Here is a 24,753-nt window from a genome sequence, read left to right on the forward strand (position 1 = left end):
AGATCTGTCTGCTTGTCCCTGGGTGCTTCCCGTTGTCCCCTGGGCTTCAGCTGACTGCCTGACCTGAGGGTGAGACTGTGCAGGAAGCAAGACCAGCAGAAAACTAACTTAAGCAGCTGAGCATCCTCATTTCTGCCAGCTGAGCATCCTCATTGGACTCTTTGGAGGTCATGGGAGGGTCCAAGGAGGTCAGGGCCACCCCCTTGATAAACCTCATGCCTCTTGGTTGGCTTTGCAGTGAGGTAAAACTTCTGCCAGAGGCTTTGTGCCTGGACCCGCTCTTCTTCATGTAGGCAGAGGAGTCTTCCTTGCACAGCTGCCTTGGGACATGCTCCCAGCAGTACCTGCTGGTGGGACCACCCCGCCAAGCTGGTGCAAGTATGAGTTTTCATTAAATTCTTAATTTAATGCTGTTCCTTTAGTGCCAGGTACTAAAGTTGTTAATGTGCACATACTGAAAAGCCTGGCATTGTGTCTTCCTTGGGTTTTCTTCTTCCTTGTTAGCGGTAGATAATGAGCTGGTCCAGAGCCTGGGTATTTTTGATTAAGGCACTGAGAGATATCCAGGTTACCAGCTGCTGTTGTTTCTTGTTGTTTTGTTAATGACTTACCTGTGTGCTAAGCAAATAGAGCTGCACGTAACACTTGGATAAAGCTGTGTCCGGCCTGCTGGATAACTTCTGAGAGAAAGAGCAGGAGTTGAGAAGGATATGTATGGCCAGAGCTCATCAGCATCACATGGGTTTACATCAGAAAGGGTCTGACCCATAGCCTCCGTTCATTCAGTGTTGTGCAAGACGTAAATGCTGGATGTGCTGTGGTGTGAATGTGGCTGGGGAGTGTCGCTGCCAGTGTCTGCCCATGCAGGGATAGCCATGGGCACTGCTGCTGGACTCTGTCTGCGATGGGGCCATCTGCAAGCCCAGGTGTTGACATGGATGGTCGTTAGCGTGGTGTGGGGCTCGCTCAGGCTTATACTGGGGGTTTGAGTAAAGCTTTAAATATGGCTCATACTTTTATTGCTTCTGCAATGGGTGCCAGGTGCATATTTAGCAGGAAGCGAAACTGGAGGAGCCCTGAGGGAGCCTCACTCGAGCCATGCCAAGCAGGTACAGCCTACGAGTGCTATCACCTTATCTGGCATCGTGTCGGCATTCACATGTGTCATGGGGATTATGGGGGTGAAATTATGCTGCAGTTTGGCAGGGGCCTAATCCCTCTACCAGGCAAGATGTGTGCTTGGGGTTGGTTTCCCTCTCTGCCCATGAGAACTCGGGGTGCTTGGCTGTCCCCATGCACTGACAGGGCATCGGTAGAGTGTTTCAGGAAGGCTAAGTGGGGTGACCTGGCTCTCTGCAAGCCTTCCTTCATAACTGGCATTTGATGCTGAGGCGGGGTGAGGCTGCTCCGTGGGTTTTGCTTTAAAGCTGATGGATGCTTTTGGGGGAGGCTGGAACCAGCAGGAATGCTGGGTGCTTGGTGGACTGCATGGCTCTGGCGGTGGCATGCAGCCCCGCACACTGAGGAAGCTGGTTGCAGCATGCCTGGGGAAGCGAGACCCAGACCAGAACCCAGCTGCCCGCCCTGGGGCCTCCCTGGTGTTGCACAAAGTTGTCTGCCTTCTGCAGCTGACGGGCCCGTTAACTACCAGTTTTTGCATTGTCTTGTTGAGGAATTTGAATGCGCAGACTGTGAAGCGAGGCATCAAAGCATTAACCATCACTTTTAATTATTACCTTTATTTTTTGGAAAGGAGTAGCAGTCAGAATAAAATACTTAATAGAAATTAAATACTTATTATCCACCTTCTCCTCCTCCTTGGTTTGTGCCCAACCTGGGTTGCCAGGTCTCCCCAGGGGTGGCTGGTGTGCAGATGAGCAGAGCTGCAATCCTGAACTGCTCTTGTCCTCACCCTTTCTCTTCACAGAGCGCTGAGGTTTCGTATTCGCATGTACAATTGTACATACTCCTAAATAGCACTCACCTCTGTCAGGGTTTTTCACTGTTTGCTCTTACATGTCAACACCACATCTGATTGGAGCCTTAATTGCTCTCCATGCTCCTGTATTTTTTCTCTTGCCTCATAGACCAGGGTTTGTTGAGGGGGGAGGCCCAAGCTAATGCTACCGGGGTAGGGACTCTCCCACTTACCAGGCTGGAAAAATGACCTTCCAAGACAGTATGAATTAAGTGTTGAAGATGAAAGCAGAGATGAAGCTCTGTGAGGAGATCTGTGACTTAATCCAGGAATTATGTGGTGTGCAGAGATGGAGAGAAAAGCAAACTTCTCATCCAAGACATGTTGTCTGTAGTGGTCCTGCTCTGGGGTTTTTCAGTGCATACGTCCAAAGGCTACTGGGATCTCCACCATGCCACCCGTTCCCCAGCCTGTTGCTGTAGTGCATAGCTGGGCCAACCCATACAATGTCTGGTTGGTGGTGGTAAAGTTGCCCGTGGTGGTTAGCAGCAGAAGCTGGCTGTACAAGCAGTACAAGCTAGTTCCTGGTAACTGGCTAGCAAGACAGTGTTGTGGATCTGCATGTATTCCCCACACCTGGATGTGCTGTGTTTGTTACCCATCAAGGTAAGTGAGATAAGCCCATTTTTCTCTAGTGTAGCAGAACACTATGAATGAACTCTATTTTACTCCCATTTTTCAAAGCAAGCCAGCAGCAGGACCTCTGAAGGTATAGCTGTGATAACAGCTACTGCTGCACGACACTTGTGGGTCAGAGGGGTTTGGTAGATGGCTTGGGTGGCTCACCCACCCCATGTACTGCGCCTGTGTACTTGCATTGTGATGAGAGTTGTTTCATGGCACCCCATCAATAAATGAAGCATTCTCTGGAGACCCTGAGCACTCTGTCCCCTGCCACTCTGTCCTTGTGCAGGACTCCACGTGCACTATGTGCCACTGAATATATCGTTATGTGAGTGGGAATGTGCAGGAGAAGGCAGACTTCTGAGTGGCAGAAATTAGTCTGAGGGAGAGAAATTAATAGGAGAAATTAATAGGCTCATTATCCAAATATGCTGTCATGGCAAAGAAATGGAAGGAACCTTCATCCCTCCATCAGCAGCTGGGATGTTGGATGCTAACAGCGTAGGGTACACCTTCCTGCCTGCACAGGAGAAAGAAAATAGGCAGTGGTTGATTACCTCTTGGTTTTAAATAAGTGTAGTATTGAACACAAATTAAAAACAACCTTGAAACTGCACAGATTCATAAAACGGTACTCTGGGATTTTAAAAATTACCTCCATTGGAATCCTGGAAGCATCTGTTACATAATTAATGCACTTAAAAATATATGCTATTTATGATTAATCCAGGCCTGTAGTGTGTGCTAGTTAAATGTCTGGATCCCAGGGTGCAAGGCGAGGAGGGAAATGCAGTTGTAATCCGTTTGACGGTTATAGGAAAGGACATTTGATACAAATAAATATATTTTCCTTAGTCTTTTCATTTGTCAGGGCCAAACTTACGTCTGTTGTGCTGAGTTTGTTGACTGGTAAATGTTTTGAGATTTATGCTGATAGTTCTGTAGATCTACCAGAAAAAATAACTCAAGAATAATTAGGGAGATTGACCATACAGTAATGTACCACACGTGAGCCGGTGTTGCTGGGTTGGTGATCTTGAGTATGGTATATGCAATTAAAAGTGTTAAGGCTCAGTACCATGAAGCTTTTCAGACACTCTCCGAGATACACAGATGCTTTAGGGGATGCGTGTTTCCCAAAGGATAACTTGCCAAAGTTACTGGATGCCTTGCTTCTCCCCTCCAGGAAAGTATTTCAGGCAGAGACCTCCTGCGTGAGTGGCGGAGCAAAGTGGAGCACAGCAGGCAAACTACGTCTTGACAAACCTCAGCCTGCACAGCTGGATTTTTATCAGGAGGATTTTGGGGCTCTGTAGCCTTACTTTTTTGGAGGCTTCTGAGTTGTCATTCAGCCAGTGTGTCCTGGCGCACAGTTCCTGGCATCACATTTCCTCTGATGGATTTTTCTCTCTGCCCTCTGTTTCTGTTCCCTTTTTTCCCCCATCATAGAATCATAGAATAGTTAGGGTTGGAAAGGACCTTAAGATCATCAAGTTCCAACCCCCCTGCCATGGGCAGGGACACTTCACACTAAACCGTATCACCCAAGGCCTCGTCCAGCCTGGTCTTGAACACTGCCAGGGATGGAGCATTCACAACTTCCCTGGGCAACCCATTCCAGTGCCTCACCACCCTAACAGGAAAGAATTTCCTCCTTATATCCAATCTAAACTTCCCCTGTTTAAGTTTTAACCCGTTACCCCTTGTCCTATCACTACAGTCCCTAATGAAGAGTCCCTGCCCAGCATCCCTATAGGCCCCCTTCAGATACTGGAAGGCTGCTTCCCCTTCATCTGACCGCTGACTTGTCAGGTTGGTGCAGGTTCATGCCGTGTAAACCCCTTTTCTTCTTCCATCTTATTTTCGTTACTGTTTTGTAAAAGCCCGTAGGCTGTTAGGATTGTCCATCATACTGTTGTGTTCCAGGGTCCCATGTTGTGGTGGCCTGTGGGTGGCCATGGTTCCTGCTTTTTCCCTGTCTGCTTTGGCCTGGCTGAGCATCCCACTGCAGTGGCAAGAGTTGATCTGTGCCACGGAAGCCTGTGAAAAGGTCCTTTTCCAAATAATTATTTTCTTGAGCGAACAGTTGTCGTGTCTGTTGGCTCAGGAGGCGTTTTGAGGTTGAGTGCTGCAGGTCCCATTGTACCTAGTTTATCCTATATTGTTCCTGGATTAATAAAGTGGTTACCCATATTGAAACAATACATGCTCTTCTATGTACCTGCCTGCTGTGTGGCTAGGACAAAGCATGTCATGGAGGTTGGCTTCTCTACGTGTTGGACTCTGTCCTAGCACCCTAGACCTGCAGTGGAGACAAGTTAAGGATAGGGAGGGGAAACTGGTTGTCTTCCACTTGCCTTTGATGTGTCCATGCTTGGCAGTGTGGTCTTTCAACACTGTACCCAGAATGGAAGCTGGAAACCTCATGCTTATTGCCCTCTGCAGAAATGTGAGGTGTATGGCAGTCTGACTTTCCCCGTGTCCTCTCCCCAGGGCTGTCTGCATTGCCAATACTGGAAGTGAGTTACTAATAAAGTTGGGTTTCCACTTACTACGTGTTGTCTCAAGTTGTTTCTGCACTCCGGAGTCCCTGACATCCCTTCAGAATGTAATGAGGGAGGAGCGAGCCTGGTTTTGTGACAGACGGAGGTATTGTAAACTGGGTAGGGAAAACTCTTACCTGTGGACTGTGCTCTTGGCTCTTCCTTGCCATTAATCTCAATGGAAACATTACTTCTGATTTTTTCCACTGTATAATGCTAACCCTTGTTATCTTTGTAGCCTAAAACTGTGCTCAGCATGGGTTTTTCCTTTAGCCCTGAAGAGAGATGGATGTTGGGATGCGTGTGCACAAGACTGTGTTTCTAGGAAATTGGGACCAAAAAAGATAATTAATTACTATTAGTAACTTAATTTTCTGCAAACTAAAGAGCCCTGAAGAGAAACCCACTTCAAAATCTCTTTGTTTCTCCCCCCTTCCTTTTTTTTTGTTAACAAAGGATACGTTCTAGCTGTATTTCAGTGGTCTAGGGTTTCAGCCGCTTTCTTTGATACCGGTTTGTGTGAAAGTAGTTGTGTCAGACAGAAGGAAATGATAAAATCTATGAATTAAGGCAAAAGATGAGAAGGGCAGCGGGTAGCATGAAATGGAGATGTGTTCGGATCTAACAAGCATTCCTACGAGCAGACCCTGGTTTCTCTACTCACTACAGGCCAGGTTGATGATGTTTGGCAAGATTAATGGATTGGGGTGGGTGGCTGATAAAGATCTTAAGGAAAAGCAGATTCTGGTGACTACAGTATTGCAAGTTTATTTTTAGAACTCGATCACACTGGAGTTGCTAGCATTAGAAAAACTTCTTAGCTCACATTATACTGTGAATTTCTTTCATTTATTTTTAAAGTGGAAATTTTGCAAGCTGACGTTTTGCAGCATGCGTAGTACGATTTGGCTGACAGCATTGTCTGGCAAAAGAAATAACCAAATTATTATTCAGTCATGGGTTTTTAACAGCCGCAAAGCAAGTGGATGTTAACTAAATGATGCAATTTATTCCCTTCCTGCTTATTGCCAGCTTGCCTATTACAGAGAGACTGCCAGCTTTAAATAAGTGGTACCCAGATGGTAGTCGCATGACGCCCACTTGGTTACAGAGCCTAAGCACGGAATAACTCGGCAGCCACTACAAGCTGTGGGTCAATTGAGGGGGAATGCCTGTTGCTTCACAGTTTTGCATATGTAAATCTGTTAATGTTATGTCAGTATTGTGCGGTCTAAACACAAGCATTGCCTTTCTCTGGGGCCCAGATGAACTTGGATCGCCGCCCAGTTAATGAGGAGTCGAGTGCGGAGTGGCAGTCGGAGGCTGCCGCTGCCGCTTGCTTCCTCGGTGTGAACTCTCCACATCCCGGATGCTCTCCTCCAGCAGCGCTGCCCGGGGCTGGCAAGCCCGGTCGGAGCAGCAGGGCAAACACCCCCTCTATTTTTATCTCCAGCACGGAAGAGGGTTGGCTTGGCTGGGTTGACGTTTTCTTTCTGTCTGCCACACTTCTGTGCTCGCCTTCATCGACTGCAGATGTGGCGCGCAGCCGCCTCCGAGAAGTCATGAACTGTGTCGTCTGCGCCCTTTAACAGCCAACATCTGCTGCAGCTGCCTGATGGAAGCGGCATGGAAACAATTTTTGGGGAGAACGCTGAAGTTTACCCCTACAGACAATTACTTTATATTAATTGTATCGAGATAGTTACCATACGAGTTGGGTTTGAAGCCGATCTCCTACCCCTCCACCCTCCCTTTTTTATTATTGTTTTAAAAGCAGTAGTTAAAATTGTTTGACATGGGAATGCTTTTTACTGTTGATCATTTCTGGTTCTGAAAAGTTTATTACAATGGGTGAAAACAACAACCAAAAAAACCCATAAAAAGCTGGGCCTGTAATATGCTTAAAGGCTAAAAAAGTGCCAATAGTGTTGATTTAACCAAAGAAAATGTTCCTGGAGGTACTGTAAATTTTATGTGCCAGATGAAAAGCATTAAGTGTGTTATTTTTCATGAAGGAAAAACATTCTGATTTTTAACCATTTTGTAAATTATATTAATGTTGTAATATGGCTTAAAAAGTCTTGGGCCTGTTCCAGGAGCACTCGCCCCATGAGCAGGTCCCACAGGGGTGCGGGCTGGGGCCCTGGCTGGAGCAGGGTTGGGTGCAGGGACTCAGCAGGCAGAAACCTCTTTCTAGGCAAAGCACTCTGTTGTCACTCATTTTTTTTCTCCCTATTTTCTTCTTCGTTGGAAGTGAGCATTTTAAATGCAGCAAGAATAAAACTGAGGGGGAAAATAAGCTGCTTTGGAATGTAGCAGAAAGCTGAGATGGTTCAGTATTCTATCTTTATTTTGCTAATTATTTGTCATGGAGATGCGAGTTGATTCCCTGAGATTTCTTTTAAGCCTCTTAAGAGTAGTTTTTAGGGCTAATGGTAATTTTCCTCGACTGGACGTTCCCCAGCTACAGTGTTGTGGTGCTGCTTGCCAGCATGGCTGAGAAGTAAGCTGGAGGTTCAGAATATGGACCAGCAAGGGGAGAAAGTGATGGGGAAAACCAAGTAAGTGATGTAGGATTTGCATGAAGGGTTTGTAACTTAGAGATGAGTCTGTCACTGCCGTTGCTTAGTCTCGAATGGGAATTGGTCCAGCAATTGTCCTTTTTGATGGAAAATTAGTTAGCAGTTGTTGAAGAGCCTATAGCAAATTCTGATACAATAAAAGTAAATTATGCTAGGCATTGGTTTATGTGTGATTTTTTTCAGTTCCTTATATTAGCATGAGAGCTATAGCTTACCCTACTGAAAACTTAATTAGGCAAACAGAATGCTATGTTAGCAGACACTTAAAAACCCAATGTGCTCAGGACTGGATTCAAATAAGTTAATAAGAGTTATATTAGGTGTTTCTAATGGTACTTTCCATTTTTTAAAATAAATGCTGTCTTTGGTAATAAGCCACCCACACCTTTTTGGGTAATAGTTTAATTGAAAGGCTTGATTATGTCCATTTAGTGCCAGAGGATCCCTGCTGCTGTGCGGTATGTTAATGCAAGTCTCTTCATACACTTTATATTTGGATGCCTGATGTAAAGCTCCTATAGGAGAAAACTGGGATGAGAAAAGGAAACAATCTGTTGTGGAGTATGCTCAGAAGAGCCAGCAGACAGGAGCAGAACAAATATTCAGAGTTAGTGTGGGTGTAGGGGTGCATGCATGTTTGTATGTAATGTATTTAAAATGCCAATAGCTTATGCCTTTTGAAGGCTCCAAATCATAGCTGTCATATTAGATATACCATTTCCAAAAATAATGCCAGGAACAGACTGATACTGATTGTTCGAAAAAGCATTATTATTCCATGATACATTTTTTGGGCTTCTGTCCCCATTTAAACCAGGTTTTTCCATGCAGCGTTCCTCAAAAATTGTTTGCTGGAAGGATTTTGATTCCAAATTGAAGGTATATTCTTAAGGTTTTTTCCTCCCAGAAGGCAGAATGACAAGGAGAGAATGTTCTTACTTTGTTTCTTACTCATTTCAGCAAATAGATATTTTTAGATGAAGGACGTTAATGTAAAGCCTGCACATTTAAGCTGGCATTCGGAAGTTTGGGACTTTGTTATCCTATAACTGGTGCTACACTGTTTCCTCTGCGGCTGCATGCTTATGCCTATAAAGTGGGAATGGGTAAAAGTTGCAATGTTAAGAGTGTACTGAAGGATTTAAATAGTGCTTGTGAAGTGCTGAGGTCATCTGATACAGGATGTTTTGATAATAAAAAGAATCGGTTTCTTCAACCACTCTCAGCCTCAACATGACTGTGCTGTTGGTGCCGTACAGTGGGTCTGTAGTGTTTCTTAACTGTGAACACAGATGGTTTTATGCCACCAAGCAGAATTGCCAAAGGTTGCAGACTTTAAAATGTTTCTTGAACATCAGTAAAGCAGCATTTATTTGTTACGTTGTTGGTACAGACCATGGCATGTGTGCCTTCTAAAAATTTTAGGTTAATGTTTACATGTGATGGACCAGTAAAAGTGTGTGTCTGTCATGGGTATGGCAACCTTTATTTGGCAAAAAGGGCAGAGCCTGGTTACGTGATAAGGATAACTTTGCCAGAAAATAAGTGGTACAGCAGTGTGCAAAAAAATTAAACAGAGAATGCATAAAAATGCCTTTAGTTTGTCATCATTTTACACCCATCTCTAAACCATGGAAACCTTCAGTACTAACAAGCACTCAAAGTAGAGCTAGAGAGGTCCTTTCAAAGCAGAGACGGTTTGGGGGATTCCCTGAGAGAAGATCAGATAAGATAGTAAGTGGAGGATTCAGGCGGAAAAGTGGTTTGGAATTGCAAATCAGTGGTTTGCCCATAAGTGCTTTGGGTTGGCTGTGGTGGTTTCTGATCGTATGTATATATATATTTATTTTTTTCCCCCAAGATCTTGAGCAATTTTTCACCCGCCTTTAAGGTCTCTCGAAAGGGTCCTGATTTTCAAAGGTTGTGCACTCCAGAGCTCTGCAGGCTGATGAGAAATCACTGCTCGTTCTCTTGAGGCTCCTGATCTCTGTATGTGATAGAGCTCCTCGCTTTCAAATGCTTTAGCATAATTCTTTGCTTTCTTGAACATTGTAGGAGGTTGAATAAATATGATTTCTGAAGTATGTATGTATACATAGATATATGTATGTATATATAAAGCAATGAAACTTGGACATGCTGGGTGTTAAGCAACTCGCCAAAAGCAACAGGAGGAACCAATGTCAGAACAGGACTTAAATTTATCTCTTGCTCATTGGTGATCCCACAGCTGGGCAGGATCCAGCTAAGCAAACTGTGATGTGGTGACTGTTCTGTCTCTTCCCACACAATGTACTTACAATTTATTTACGATATATTGTAAAATATATTGAAATATTTAGGGAGTTCGACATATTTCATGTAATGACTGGAAGACGGTAGGTTTTAGTGCATCACTTGGCTCAAGCCCTCTAGACCTTGACCAGTTCTTTCCTGATGTGAAATGTAAAGCCTTCATCTGGGAGAAAAAAAAAAAAAAAATTATAATTTTAATAAATCTACCAGCACCTGGCTGCGAAGACAGGTAAGTGGGTTTGGGGGGGAGAGGGGGTTATTGTTCCTATCTATTTGTTTAGCTTGGAAGAATCAAGAGCAGAGTGGCTGGGTGGCACGGGGATGCGTGCATCCCCACCGCTGACGGCATGCATAATGGCAGGCACAGGCGGGTCCCAGCTGCCTAGCACCAGCATATGTTTCATGGGGCTGGCTGCCTCAGGGGACATGGCTGGTCACCACAGCAGAGGTGGTTGAATCTGCATAAAACGTCCTGCTCAGGTCTGTGGGAGCCTCGGTTGTTCTCGCATGTTGTCATTTTCAGCTTGTCTGTCAGTTGTGACCCCTAGTCTGGTCATGTGTCCTTGCACCTTCACTGCTCTGCTTTCACAGACAGAATCATTTGGGCTATGCTTTCTGCCCTGGGTAGGAATCGAGTGTTTTACAGACAGCACCAATATCCAGCTGCATCCTCAAATCACCTTCAGTGCCTACTGCCCTCTTTCAGATGGCCTAAAACTTACAGCTTCATTTCATCCATGAGGCAGTCAAGCTATCTCAAATCACTGGCACTCTCAAGACTGAAAATACTGTTGGCATAACACAAGTATAATTACTGTCAGTATAATCAACAAGGATTACTGGATTGATTTCTCTCTTCCTTTTTTTTTTTTTCCTTCAGATGTTTAAGAAACCCCAAACTTGAATAGGAGTACGTAACTTGGTATTGTTCCCCATTGCTGGAGGCAAACTTCTGAGCCAGAGCTCGGCTTTCTCTAGAAGATGTAGGATCTTGCATGCTATCAGTCTAGATTATGGGTGTAGTGTTGCCAAACCCATAGGTATAGTAGCAAGGAGAAGGCAGCATTGATCATGCTGTTTTTGTCCAGCAAAATGCTTCCCCAGTTGTGCATGGTGTGTCAGCTGGGGAGCCTGCTGCTTCCCCTGGGGCAGGCGGAGAGCAGAGGGAGGCAACATCAGCAGCAAGGAGGATGTGATGAAACAGTGATAGTGATCTGGAGCTTGGGAGATGGTTCTCTTGAATCCTCCCTCGATGCTAACTTCACTGCAGATAAAAGCTGAAAAAGGTTTGGTCTCCTTGGTGATTTGGGTGAGGGTGAAAATGGCTTTAATCTTTTTGGCTGAAGTCTGAAATGAAGGTATAACCTCCCTTGCATCTGGCAAAGAAACATGTTTTTTACAGGTGTAGCTTTAGGTTTTTGTCCTGTGTTCTCTTGCAAATGAGCTTCCCTTTCTTTTCTTTTCTTTCCTTTTTTTTTTTTTTTTTAAACATACATATGCCTCCTTTTGGAAATTCTTGTTTCCATCCAGGCACCTGCATTTCAAGTCTCTATCATGCAGATTCATTTTTCTCTTTAGACGTGTGCCATGCTGACAGGCCTAAGGCTAGAACATGCTTTTTATCTATGAAGGCTTTCTCTTGCACTTTCACTTCGAGAAGGTAATACTTTGAGGTGAAGGCAAGGGGCTGTACCCTGCTCTTGGGAGCCAAGATCTGGGCTGTTGCTCTGGGTTGAAAGTCAGATTGTTTCGCACTTGTGACTTGGGATCAGGAATACTAAAAGTTTTGCATGTCTGAATGAAAGGAAGAGAGATTTGGATAAGATCTGTTTGAAGAGAGACTTCTGAGCTTAACTTCTGGATTTACTTTCATTTATCAAAATGCACAAAATCTGAAGAGGAAGGTTGAATTTTGGGGGTTGTGTCCTCATGGTCTGTGTTCTGGCTTTTTTTTAATGCTGGGCTAGTACATGAACAGAGATCTTGAACATCTCATGAATTCAGATGAGACGAGCCTAAAAATCGTAAGTTATGCATGCATCGAGGTTGCATCAAAAGTTCTTTTTGAGATACACAGCCATTTTATTGAAGCCTTGTTGTGCAGGCACTGTGCTTTGCCATCTTCTGGACTGCCCCAGGATCATCTTCATTAAATCCCACTGTCTTCTGCATTAATATTGGCTTTTGTGCTCCATTTAGATTTTCTTTAAAGCATTACATAAACAGCTATCGTGTAAATACAGGCATTTGTAATGGTGCTTTTAAATTAAAAAGAGTCTTGGATTCATGCAAGTAGACACATGCTTGCACAAAATAACTTTTGGCTTCCCCCTAACACTTTTCAGAATAATTTAAAGGAAGAAAAGATTTGCAAACAGTTGTAAAAGAGCCATAAAAAACTGTCAAATACCAGACCTTCAGCTAATTGTAAACTGTTTTGCTCTTGGAAGTCATACAACATTGATCTCATAGCTGCTTCATTAAGAAGGTGCTTCTCTGTAGCACAAGAGCTGCTTGCCTAGGTAGCCATGAGTAAAAATAGCAAGAGATCTTGGGCTTCTGCTATGAATGCCCAGTATAAACTAGAATAGCTCCAGGCAACTGAAGTATTCTGTACCAAAAAGGAAGGCAAGCATTGCAGGGAGCTGAACAGGAAAAAGCTGCAGAGCTGAAAACCCTTTTTTTTTTTTTTTTTTTCCTCCTCCCAAGTGCTTTACCCTAGAAAAGCCACATCATCCCCAGCCCTTTGTGGGCAGGCATGGCAGAGGTGGGATGTGTTGTGGGAGGACCCAGTGGCCCAGGAGGATGCAGGTGTGGGTGATGAGTGCCGTAATGCCTGCAGGTTTGCTCTCTGACTGTCCTTATGGAATATGTTCTAATCTTTAATTTTCAAAGGGAAGCATGAAGAAGAATCTCTTCTGGACAGAGAACTGGCCAGTAGGTTAGTTGCATCATTTTTTTCTTCAGGGTACCAAGGACGACAAGCACTTATGGGTCAGCTTTTTCTGGTTGGCATTGGTGGAAAAAAATAAGTCAATAGTCCATTAGACTAGATTGTTGGAAAAACTTTTCTCTGAACTCAGCTCTAATTCTGCAGCTGGGGGATGGTTTACTTGAAGAATGTGCACAGCTCTTTGCATTGTGTCCTTCCAGTGCCGTGAATTGGGGTGTCTGCTTCACAGAAATATTAATAGCAACCTACTGGGTCTCATCTCTGGTGTGTTCACTCTCAGTCTCTCCTTCAACCGGTTTCTAAAGCCTTATCATTAAATCTCTTTAAGAAGGGAAATTCTTGCTTTTGTGTATTGGTTGGGCTGATGAATGGTCGTCTGTTATCTGCTCAGTCCATGACTGAGTTGGGCTGTCAGAGAGACAGAGCTGAAGTCAAAGGGACTTTATTTCAGGCTTCTCTACCTCCTCTGGGTTAGCCATGGAGTGGATTCTCTTCCCATCTGTTCCTGAACCAGAAACGTCCTGTTTTACAAGAGGGAGGCCTGGGGATTTTATCTGACCCAGCCATTTCCTTTGTGATTTCCCGGTTTCCTTCCCCTGCAGCAGTCCCGTGCTGATCCCTCACTTCCAGCCTTGAAGACGTGTCTCCCTTTGCAATGATTCTTCTAGCTGCTGAACAAGGGGAGGGAAACCAAAGTGTCACTGCTTACGCCTGGTGAATTTGAACATCACCCATGTATGCTCAGTTCCTGGAAGTCCAGGTCTGTACTGGCAGTTGAATGTCTTGATTTGCAAGTGTTGATGGGACTTGGGAGCTGTGGGGAAGGTTAAAATCCTCTGTGTGCTTCTAAAACAATGTCAGCTTTTCTCTGAAGAACTCGTGTGAGTTATCTGACAGCAGGTCTCTGTGCTTACAGGGTCTGACTTGGGTGCGTGCACATGACTGTGAGACCAGTTTCAGTGCGTGTTCTATATTGGGTAATGCAGCTTAAGCATTAGGTGTTTTTCCCCAGCCCAGAAGTAACTGCAAGTAGGGACTGAGTTGCCAAACCTTAATCAGGGTTGTTTTGCTGATTATTTAATATCTACCAGGGGCTGAATTCCTGTCTGAAAGACATTATAGGGTGACAGAGTCTTCTTGAGAGTGGATTTTGGATGGTCAGAACTGGATGTAAGGGCAGCCTTCAGGAAAACCAGTTAGCCTCAATTTTGTTGCTGAGTGGGCATGAGCCAGGCTGCAGGCTCCTGGGTTTTGGAGCACGCCAGTACCCTGGTGGCCTGTTTAGCTGGAAAGGATGAGCACAGAGAGACCCGAAAGAGAACTGGGTAAACAGGAGGTTGCCTACAGCTCTGCCGTTGCAGTGCACTGTAAATGGTCAGGGAATAAGGCAGCACTTAATTTTAAGAAAAAATTCCTGGAAACACAAATGAAACAATACAAAGTGGGGGGGGGGGAAATCCCCAAGGCATACCCCAAAATCATCTGTGTGCCCAGATAGATATCATATACCATTGGTCATGCAACGGTTTGGTGGTTTGGTGTGCTGCTGTCCTTACTAGCTTAGGTGTAACTTTCGTTTCTGATCTCATTCACATTCCTCATCAGAAGCATGTCAGAGAATTGGGAAATCATCCAGTAGATTTTGGCCTATCTAGCTGTAATAATGCTCAACTTTGCATTTTGTTTTGAAAGCATTAGGAAAGAAGGGACTATACACAACTTGGTCAAGAAAGCCTTTGTGATTCCCCTATGACTCTGTAGGTGGTAAGACCAGTTGCTAGCCCCTGCTTGATGTCTCACAATCCTGCCCTTCCCTGACTCATCTGGTGCTAACAGTGAGTTTTCTTGCATCTTCTTTCCTCATTTATCTGTGGGTTTTTTTTTGTGTGTGTCTACTTCCAACCCTTTTCCGATTGCGAGAACCACTGTGTGCGTGGCTGTTAAGCACCACTCTGACTTCTGCATCCCCTCGTGGCTTTGTTCTGCCTCACGGAGAAAACATAAAGTTTATCCGTGCTTTCCCAGCTTTCCTCAATTTTGCCCCATTTTAACCACCATCCTGTATCCTGGAATCATCAGTATCTCTTCACTGCATCAGTGCAGCTAAGCTCTCTCCGAGCAGCACTTTGCTTCCTGCTTCCGAATGATAGCCCTCTTGGGTATGAGTGACTCTGTGTCACTGAGAAAGTACATCTTATTTTTGGACTGTCGTCTACAATGTGATTTTTATTGCACCCAGCAGCACTGTCTACCATTGTAACGGGGCACCACGGTCTGTCCTGCATCGTCCCCTGCCAGGTAGTAGGAGAATGAATACGAGATCCTTATCCTAGACCTGGGCCAGCAGAGGTACGGGGGGATGTGATGTGCAACTTGGGAGAAAGACCATGCAGGAGAGGAAAACCAAACATGGACCTCTTGATGAAATCTCCAGCTGGTGGCTGAACTCCAGGACTGTTTTTCCCTCCACAGTGTCAGCCTTAGTTAGTTGGTCTCCAGATGCTGCCACTATATGAATATTCAGAGCCAATAAAATATGCACAATACCGTAAACCTTGCCAGGGTGAGGATCTTGAGGGCTCGATGAACTTTGTAACAGCATTACTCACTTGTAGGGGCACGACTGATGCAGCAATTGATTTCTCAGTTCAGGCTTCACCTTCTTTTGAGCAGAGTTCATCCTTGTTTGCTTTTCATAATAGTGTTATTACACCTCACTGGCAGCAGGACGAGGGTGAAGCGACCATGCAGCTTTTCATTCCTGTTTTCATTCCTTGTGTACTCCTGTGCCATAATCAACAGTGGTGAACACCAGTCTGTCAGGCTTGAATTTTGCATATCTGATCTGTTATCAGCTGACTGTCGTGGTATTAACGCTAATGTAAAATATTGTTTTAACTCAGAATTTTCCAACAGTTACAGAACAAAGGCCCAAAGAGCTTCAACATTAATGAAAAAAGCAAGAGGAAAAAAAACACAAAGCTATGCTGCAGTAGCAAGAATACAAAAAAATGCATCTTAAAACTTTTTTTTTCTACTGATCTACTTTCTGCATGACTCACAAGCCAGGCTCTAAAATGGCCTCCAAACATGCATGCATAATTTTGCACATCCAAGTGTCTGCATATGCAGTGCTCTTAAATATCCCCAAGGCTTTGTTGCTGGAGTGGGGCGGGGAAGGGGCTAAGGACTTCATCACCATAAGGGCCCTAACTTGTGCTGGTATCGCTTCCCTGATGGCCTTGTCGCAGCCTTCAGTGTATGCCAGTCAATGACCAGCATCCATGCAACCTGCTCTTCTCCACAGGTTTATGCTGGGCTAGTTAGCTCAAAGAATGTCTGCCTGTTTTGCTTGCTTTTTTTTTTGGCCTTCTTTTTGGTTCCTCTTATGTGAAAGGCATAGACCGTGAAAGAAGACGTGGGCTTTCTGAGTACCAGCTATATTCCAGGAACTAGCTGGACAAGGGAGGGTGAGGGAGAACCAGACCTTGCAAAAAGTTCTGCATGAAGCTATAGAAATGAGGAGGAGACCACCTTTGGGCTGATGGCATTGCTTTTTTGTCATAGGGCAGTGGGACCTGCTGCCCCTGCTTGTAGAATCAACAAGTAAATAGGTTAAAAATTAAATCTGCTTACCTGTTTCTGTTTTGTTTTCCTTTCAGTAATTCCTGACAGGACCCCTTTTAAAGTAGGCATCTCATCTGTGCATCTCATACCTTTTGTAAAATAATAAAGAGCTCTTAAATGAAAAGCCAGCATGTGGATGTGCTTGCAGGTGTCAGAGCAGGGTTTTCACCCTCGGGAGGGGATGTACAAACTGTTCTCAGCTGAAGCAATGGAGGCCAGTTAACAGCCAGAGTCATGGGTGGCTCTTTCAACAGCTTATGATAATAAATCCTAATTTTAGGAGTTTGATGTGCAGATGACATCCCCTTTTCTGAAAGTGGCCTGTGTGTGCAGTGATACTTGGTGCGTGTTTCGGATGCTTATTGTCGGTCAGGGTAGGGTGAGCATACCTGACATAGCAGAAAGGTGTTGATTTGATTAAAATCTGTCTCTATTGTCTGGCAGAAGCCCTGAATCCCCCTTTTACCCTTTCTGCAAGCAGAAAGAAGTGCAATTTTCATTCAGCATAGATGTTTCCCTTTCATCCCTGAAGCTAATTTTTTTTTTTCCCTGCAGCAGTTTTGGTGAAATTATGTATCACTTGTGATAATTCATTTTAAAAATTCCTGAGCTGTGTGGCTTACTTTCATGAAAATTCATTTAGATAAAATTAGATATTATTGTTTAATGAGGTGGCATTTCAATTTAGACCTTGCATCATGCATATACCAAGAGTTTTTTATGGAATAGTTAGGTTCATTTGAGTAATAAAGGCTGAATCATGGGGGCTTTAATTCTTAATCGCTGTGAGGATTGTTATCTGTGGGATGTGAGCTGTCTTAGTGGTATTCAATCAAGTGTCCACTTAGCCGTGACCAGAAGTAATTGCTCCCAAGTGGGTTGCACAATGACCTGTTAATACTTGCTTTGACCCTCTGACCTTGTCTGCCCCATTGTTTAGGATTTTATAGCGAGCGAGTCTGCATTTCTGTGGGGTCAAGTAGATATCTGAGGTCAAACATTTTCTGATTACTCCATAGCGTACACTGTAAGTCTGCAAAGTTGTTGCATAGCAATAGTCACCGCTTCAGAGCAGGACGCGAAGGGTTGGGAAATTGTCTTCCTGAATGCATGTAAACAGTTTAATATTTTACTGAAAGAAGTTCATCTTGTAAATTAGGTATGAATAATACATTTGTAATTACTACTCATGTCTTTAAACACTTGTGTCTTAATTGGCTTGGGTATTTTTTTAATGTATTTGCATTTTGTCAGGGAAGTTAATTTTAACTTGCAGGGATGGAAGGCAAGTTGCGTGGACTGGGGATGGCTTCGTCCTGCATCTCTTTAACGTCTGGGCTTGTGTCAGTGCTTCTACATGAGTTCAGGTGGGGATTGCTTCATCCTTGCCTCAGACTGTTGTGGTCAACTATTTTATGTGCCTCTCACAGCCTTCCAGAATTAATTTGACCTACTTGTTGATGACTGCGACCTGTGGATGGTTGGGTGTCCTGAATTAATTTATTGGCTACGTTTAAATGTCACTGAAAGCACGGTCGTATTGTGCAGTAATTTGCAGGTGGAGTTGCCGTGTGTAGCTGAAATGCAGTATATTCTTAGCAGCGTATCTGGCAAAATAGCACCATTGCACAAACAAAGCCTTGGTATTGTTTGTAGCACTACTCCCTCGTTTCATGTGGTGATTACCAAGTTCACTAGCCAAAACACTTCTGTGCACTCTTCAGCCTTGTGGGTCAGCTTTGCTCTAAAATAACATCTATGCCCCTCTCTCGGTATCGCATCCTAGGGAAAATATTTTGATCATCATTCCCTGAGCGGGGCTGGTGTGATGACACAAAGCAGTTGGATCACTATACAGTTTGGGGACAAACACAGCTAGCGTTCCTGTGAGAGAAGCAGACTATAGTCAACTGAGTAAGCAAGAAACGAGTGCTAGAGAGAAAACTATATAGCATATGTGGGGGAGAAAAACAAAACAGTGACTCTTTCCACTGCCAGAATATTTAAAAACAAACAAACAAGAAAGCAAAGCAAAGCACGCCTTGCAGTGAAGGGAACCTGAGGATTTTTCTTGCTATGCATGAGGCCATGTGTGGATCTCCTCTTGCTGGAAGGTTCTCGGGGAGGTTGGACTGCCCGTTCCCTGAAACCCCGTCATGGCTAGTGCAGGACCTCATAAGGCATTGCGTGAGTCGGCTACAGAGCTACTTCTTGATTTGATTCCTCATGTCTTAAAACATGAAAACTGTGGCCTTTTGTGCCGGATTGTCCCTGCGGCCTTCTCTGACGTAAGCTTTGGGCACAGCTGGGTTTACGGAGGCACCTTCCTTTGCAGGCATTGGTATTTCATGTCCCGCTACGCTCCTCTTATCCCCCATGCGCTGGGGACGCTGTTGGCGCAGGCACCGGTCTTGTTTCCCGCCCAAACTGACCTGAGGGATCACCAGAGGCAGACATGATGACTGCCTTTCTCTGGGCCATCTACCTCTGCCTCCCCGCTGCAGCTCGCCTCAGGAGGGAGCATCTCCTCACATCTCCTCACATCTCTGTGAGGAAGTCTGTGGTAATAAAACAAGTGTATTGTCTTTAACAATTAGCTAGGGCCAGAACATTACTCATAAAGACCCAATCCAGAGGGCTTTGTGAACTTGATTTTTGAGGTTTTCACAAGAAAATGGTGTGTTCTCTACTCCTGTTTCTAAATAAAAAAATATATATGCAGCTTGAAAAACTGCATACACAGCATCTCCAACATGATACTTGTTGCCTTGTACCAAGCCCAGGCACTCTAGGTCCCTTGTCTGCTGGTGGTGTCTGCAGCAGAGCACTAGGAACTTGCTTTTGATGGGAAGATCTTGTGTTGAGTCCAGAATAAACAGAGTATTTCTTAACTTCTGAAAGGAATGTGAGTGGATGCCACGGAAATGAAAGATCCTGTTTAACACGGGTACTGCAACCTTGATCTTTTTTTTTTTTTTTTTAATTGAAATCCGGGAAAACATCTTAAGATGTTGCAGAGTGTTTTTGGAAAGCCTGCATTTTCCCACACGCCTGGGTCTGTGCAATGCCTTTGTAGGTGGTGTGTGGTTTGTGTCAATCATCAGTCAGGTGCTAGTGGTGATAGAGCCTTGTTCAGCCTCTGAACCTGATGCATTTCAGCTCATTGATCTTTGCAAACACGCTTATACAAGCTGGGGGAACTGCAGGCTTGTAGCCACAGTTTTCAGCCATCTCCAGAGTTTCCTTTTGTAGCTCAGGAGAAGGCAGAATACCAGTTCTGCAGTAGCCTTAGACATCACTGCGGTGAAACCTTCCTTTGCCTTGATACCAGTTTAGCTATTTCATTTTTCCCCCAGCAGAATAAGCAGCAGCACAGATTGGCCGTTGTAATTAATTTTGTGCAGGAAGCAAGAGCTGAATGTTCCAGCATCTCCTGGTTTTCACTCGGGTTGAAGAGGGACACTCCTTGTCCCTGCAACACTTCTTGTCCCTGCTGCACTCGTTGTCCCTGTTACAGTCTTTTCAAGGAAAATACGATACTTCTCATGGGATTGGGTGTGGGTTTGAGATGAGATTTTAGGGGATATAGCATTCTCATTGGATGCGGATTGGGGCAGCTGTTGATCCAAATGAACAAAAGGATTAAATTAAAATACGACTGTCGTCAGGGGTCAGTTTGTGCCTGTGGCCTTTTGAGCTCTTCTTGCTATGACTGGTTGCATCTTGCTGCTTTTCTGAATCCACCACCAAGAGCGTATCGTAAGAAATTGAAACTGCTATATCAGCCCAGTCATGTCAGTGTATGATAATGGTGCCCTGCAGTCTTGGGGCCATATGCCTTCTATCATCAGTTTGGGGTTTTATTCCAGAAATTTTATGTAGCTATTAGCATGGTCCTAGGACACCTTGCAGAGCTGTTCCTGCCAAGCACTGAACAGCCCTAAGAAGTTGTTAAAACTGTAAATGCAAAGCAGAAGCACTCAGCAATTTCAGAAGCGCTCGGCACCTTCCAGGATAGAGCAATTTAAAAAAGAAAAAAAAAACCAACCACACAACAAAAAACATGAGATGTAGTTATGCAAATTATGACCTTTAAATGCATTTTATATTTGGATTGAAGTTGCTAACGCATTCTTTCCAAGTTCTGTTTTTCCAGTGCGATTCTGCTTCAGGTGCTTCTCTTTGTATTGGTGGAGCGGAGCGGTGGTGTCCTCATGGAGGGAGTGTGGGACATGGTGACTGAGAAGAGCAGCCACCAGGCTCTGGGATGGGTAGCACATTGGTTAACCAGGGGCCTAAATAGGTGGATTTTAATTTCACTGGAGGGCCTGAGCACATTAACTAGATGGCAGATTCCTCATTAGCTAGATGGATTAAAATTTGTATCATGGCTGATGCCTATCCTGACTAATACATGTAACTAACAGCTCGTCCTACTAGAGCTATTGAACGTGGCTTGGGTGGAGGGGAGGGATTGGCTTCTGCGAAGGATATTTGCAGAAAGTCACATTTCCACCATATGTTAGCAGGAGTCTCTTTGGATGCAGGTTTTGGATGGAGTCCTCTGTGTTGCTGTAATCTGGTTTGTCCTTTTTCTACCACTAGTTCTGAATCATACCAACTCCTTGGATTCCTCTGTGTGTTTCCTGAAGGACAGTGGAACATTTCTGCTGGCTCAGCTGCCTTTCACCCCTTACTTCACGTTGATGAAGTAGTAAGTTCTGGAGGACTTAAGGCAAATTTTTGTGGCAGTCAGGAGTGAGAAGGGCTGCAAAAAAATCTGAAAATTCTGCCAAATTAATAAGAAAAAAAAGAAAAATAAAGCTAGAAAAGGAAGGTACCAGGAACCTCATCAATCCTGATTCAGGTCTGGCTTGTGACAAATCATTATGTAGGAAGGGAAATATCCCTTTAATTTTTAATAGCTTTGCAGTGAAGTTTTATTAGGCAATAATCTGGTTCCTGAGTGGATAAAGGATAAGTGTGAGGGCTGAGTAATTTTGTCCCCTCCTGTGCAGTTGGGAAAGGAAGAGAGGGGTCATGGCAAGACAGCTGCCTTGTGAAGCTCAAAGCAGCATCCTTCTCTGTGCCACAAGCATACCGAATGCTTCCAAATGGATGTTTACAACATAAATATGTTCAGGATGTGGGTAGCGAGAGAAGTGTGGGAATAGACGCGAAGGTGCATGGGAGTGGGGCTGCGAAGGGGGAGGTGTGAAGAGAGCCAGGAGAGTGTGATGCACATTTTGCAGATAACTTCTCTTCGGGTACCTCCTTCCAAAGCCTGGGTGCTCACTTCCCTGCTCCTACCAGCCTGTCCTGGGGCTTTATGTTCACTGCAGAGAGGTTCTCTTACTGTCTCTGCTAATGTCACTGGTCTCTTTATTTTCAAAATGTTTTTATTTTCAGAGTACAACAGCTGATAATAAGCCTTGATTGGTCAAGTAGCTTAATTTGTAGTTTGGTTGTTGGTGTTTGGTGTTTCATGCAGTATTTCCCAGGCACTGAGTGCAATAGACATTTCACTGGCGATTAATAGAGCAGTGTAGGACACTCCTCGATAATATAATCCTTATGCCAGCCTGGTTGCTAAACCCATGAATCCCTCAGGCAGTAGTAGACAACTACACTTGGCGTTGCTGCTTGTTTTACTGTTGTCTCAGATGACTAGGCAGCATTTCTGCGATTTTAAGGTGGCTTGTTACTGCAGTATCTGGGATGGAATTACCACTTACAGACGTATAGGTGACAATCTGACTCCCTTCAGCTGTTGAGCAGCGGTGACTTGGGGAGGCCGGTGGCATGGGGCGCCTTCATCGCTCTGTACTGAGGATCAAAAATGAGCAGCTGGCCTTCTCTTGTCATTTTTTTCCTCCTTCTATTTTGAACATCTGCTTGCCTGATTGTTTTCTGGTTTTTTCTTTTTGTATTTTTTTTCCTGTTTTTCTGTGGCTCTTTTAATTTGTGGTGAATGTGTATTTAATGTAAGTAAGATGTTAGCTTCTGTCTAGTTTTTCAGCAAGCATTCCAGTAATTACTGGAGTACCTTTGAATGCTACAGCTGTTATTTCTAAGTTAAAGAATCACATTTTCCAGGCATTTATAACTGAATTCACATGGGTAAAAACTTGCCATTCAGATTGCCGGCCCACGTATCTTATTTTGTCTTGATCCTTTAGGTTAGCACGTCAGCTTTGTATTTGATTACAATGGTAAAAATGGCTTCTTGCCGCTTTGGGTGGGCTTGTAGTACTGTTGTTTTATGAAATTGTTTTAATTTAAAAAGAAAATAATATTGATTTGGGCCCCGAAATGATTTCTTTGTAGTTACTGCCATGGGCTGGTGTCTTCTCCTGCTCTCCTTACCCCTTAATACTGTGAAGCAATCACTATTATTTTAATATTATTTGTTGGTACATCCCTGGTAAGCTTCTCAGAACATGGTTTGATCCTTTCTCTGCTGATGTCAGGCAATCCCTTTGTGCCAAAGGGTGCTGGCTAAGGCCAAGCTTTCCCCTATACCCTTGGCAATGTTAACTCGGCTTTCCCAGATGCTCCTGGAGAGCGATGCACCTAGTTCCTGTTGATTTTAGGAAATTAAAAAGCAACCACGATTTTAAATTCACCTTACCTTTCCATCACAGATCGTAGCGTGAGGTCTGCAGGGGTTTGATGACCTGTGGATTGGCTGCCCCAGTGCTTTGCTTTGCATTATTTGAGTGCGGGGTGGTTCTGAGGATGTCCCAGTGCTGACAACGCAGCTCCAGCCCTGTGGCTGCTCTGCAGCAGTAAGTGACATTCTCTCCCCTCCCTCTTCTTATTTTCTTTTCAAGTGTGATTTTTGCGTTTCCCTCACAGAGAGGTATTTATATTTTTATTTTTTATTTTTATAATTTTTATGGCTATTTGCAAGTTGAAAGGTAGCAAAAGAAAAAAAAAGGGTGTGGGGAAGGTTGAAATTTGACCTCCAAATATGCTTAATAGATGTGGTGATAATTACAGAGCTTAGCTTTGGTGGAAATGGGTACAATGTATGGTTTGTTTCTCTGGGTAGGTATGCTAAATGGAGGGCAGATGAGTTGAACAATAAAAGCTGAATTGATGAATCTGGTAGAGCGAAGTACTTCAGAAAATTACATTATTTAGTAACACAAACTTTGTGAAAAAGCTTCAGTCTTCCAATAAAAGCTTGAGAATAGAGCCAGACTTAATTAACTACCAATATTAATTTATGTCATTGTTATCAGCAGTAGTTTTACTCACATTTTAATATTTGAGCTGCTTAACTCTTCTTTGCAGTAAATGTCCCTTTAATGGGACATGTAAAATAATGTTCCACATGTAATTATACTTTAATTACATATATTCAGGAGGGAAACATATCCAAAGGATAGACACTGGACTTTGTCTTGAACTTAGGTTTTATTTGCATGTTACAGGACCTAGTATCTATAGGCTCTGCAGTACTTGGTGCTCCATGCCTCTCGCACTCGGCACAGCACTTGCCCTGGGATGCAGATATGGGTGCATGAGCATGGAGGAGCAGCACCCATTTCTCGCACAGGGTCATGTGTGGTTGGTGCAGGGAATGACTGTCTTGTGAGCTATCTGCAGGGCTGCTTGGGGCGAGCATGGGCAGAAAATGACCTAAAGCACCCTTCCTGCTCCTCTGCACAGCGCCGATGGGTGCGTGATGGGTGTCCCCTGTGCCACACCATCCTCTCCCTAGTGCCAGGACCTGCAGAGACAGCAGACAGCCAGGACTATGGATTTTGGCTCAGCGGTGTTTTACGAATCACGAGGAATTCATAACTTTGGAATTCAGCAAATTTGCGCGTCTGTCGCTCCATCAGCACGCGCCGGTTTTCTGCCTTCCTCACTGCGTGCGTCTCTGGCTAAGGATCCTGTGATTAACGGCCCAACTTCTACTCACGAGCATCCTAGCAGCAGTGCTGCAAAGTCCGCTGCTGCGCAGGGAGCATGCCGGCAAGGGAATGGCAGTGCTGGGGGAGCTCAGGCCAGGCTGGGCGGCTGCTCTGTGGTTTGTTGTGTCTGGTTTGGTTCCTTCTTTTCAAGTTGCAGTTGCATTTGGTCATTTGAAGCTTATTTTCCTAGTCTGGCCAAGCCAGCAGGATCCCCGTGCGCTGCAGG

At 44.4% G+C, this 24,753-nt stretch overlaps 1 protein-coding gene and 1 long non-coding RNA gene across 14 annotated transcripts in view; one reads left to right on the top strand and one right to left on the bottom strand.

The window, feature by feature from the left end:
* Positions 1–24,753, top strand: part of FOXP1 (forkhead box P1) — a 387,372-nt gene that overhangs the window by 13,697 nt on the left and 348,922 nt on the right. The window contains exon 1 of one of the 13 annotated variants that reach the window (XM_061455732.1): positions 20,502–21,316. The exons of the other annotated variants lie outside the window; for them this stretch is intronic. The gene's annotated coding sequence lies outside the window, so the exon portion shown is untranslated. Of the gene's footprint in view, positions 1–20,501; positions 21,317–24,753 lie in introns of those variants that run through there. 13 annotated transcript variants of the gene reach the window in all.
* Positions 6,564–13,605, bottom strand: LOC133270513 (uncharacterized). Its single transcript, XR_009743813.1, has 3 exons — positions 13,437–13,605; positions 10,080–10,185; positions 6,564–6,753 (listed from the first exon to the last, which is right to left on the bottom strand). It is a non-coding gene; the product is annotated as an uncharacterized LOC133270513 (long non-coding RNA).

Source organism: Pezoporus flaviventris, unplaced genomic scaffold (assembly GCF_033815535.1).
Source record: "Pezoporus flaviventris isolate CSIRO_AGI_PZ_B2104156 unplaced genomic scaffold, CSIRO_AGI_Pfla_v1 ptg000021l, whole genome shotgun sequence".
NCBI classification, from domain to species: Eukaryota; Metazoa; Chordata; class Aves; order Psittaciformes; family Psittacidae; genus Pezoporus; species Pezoporus flaviventris.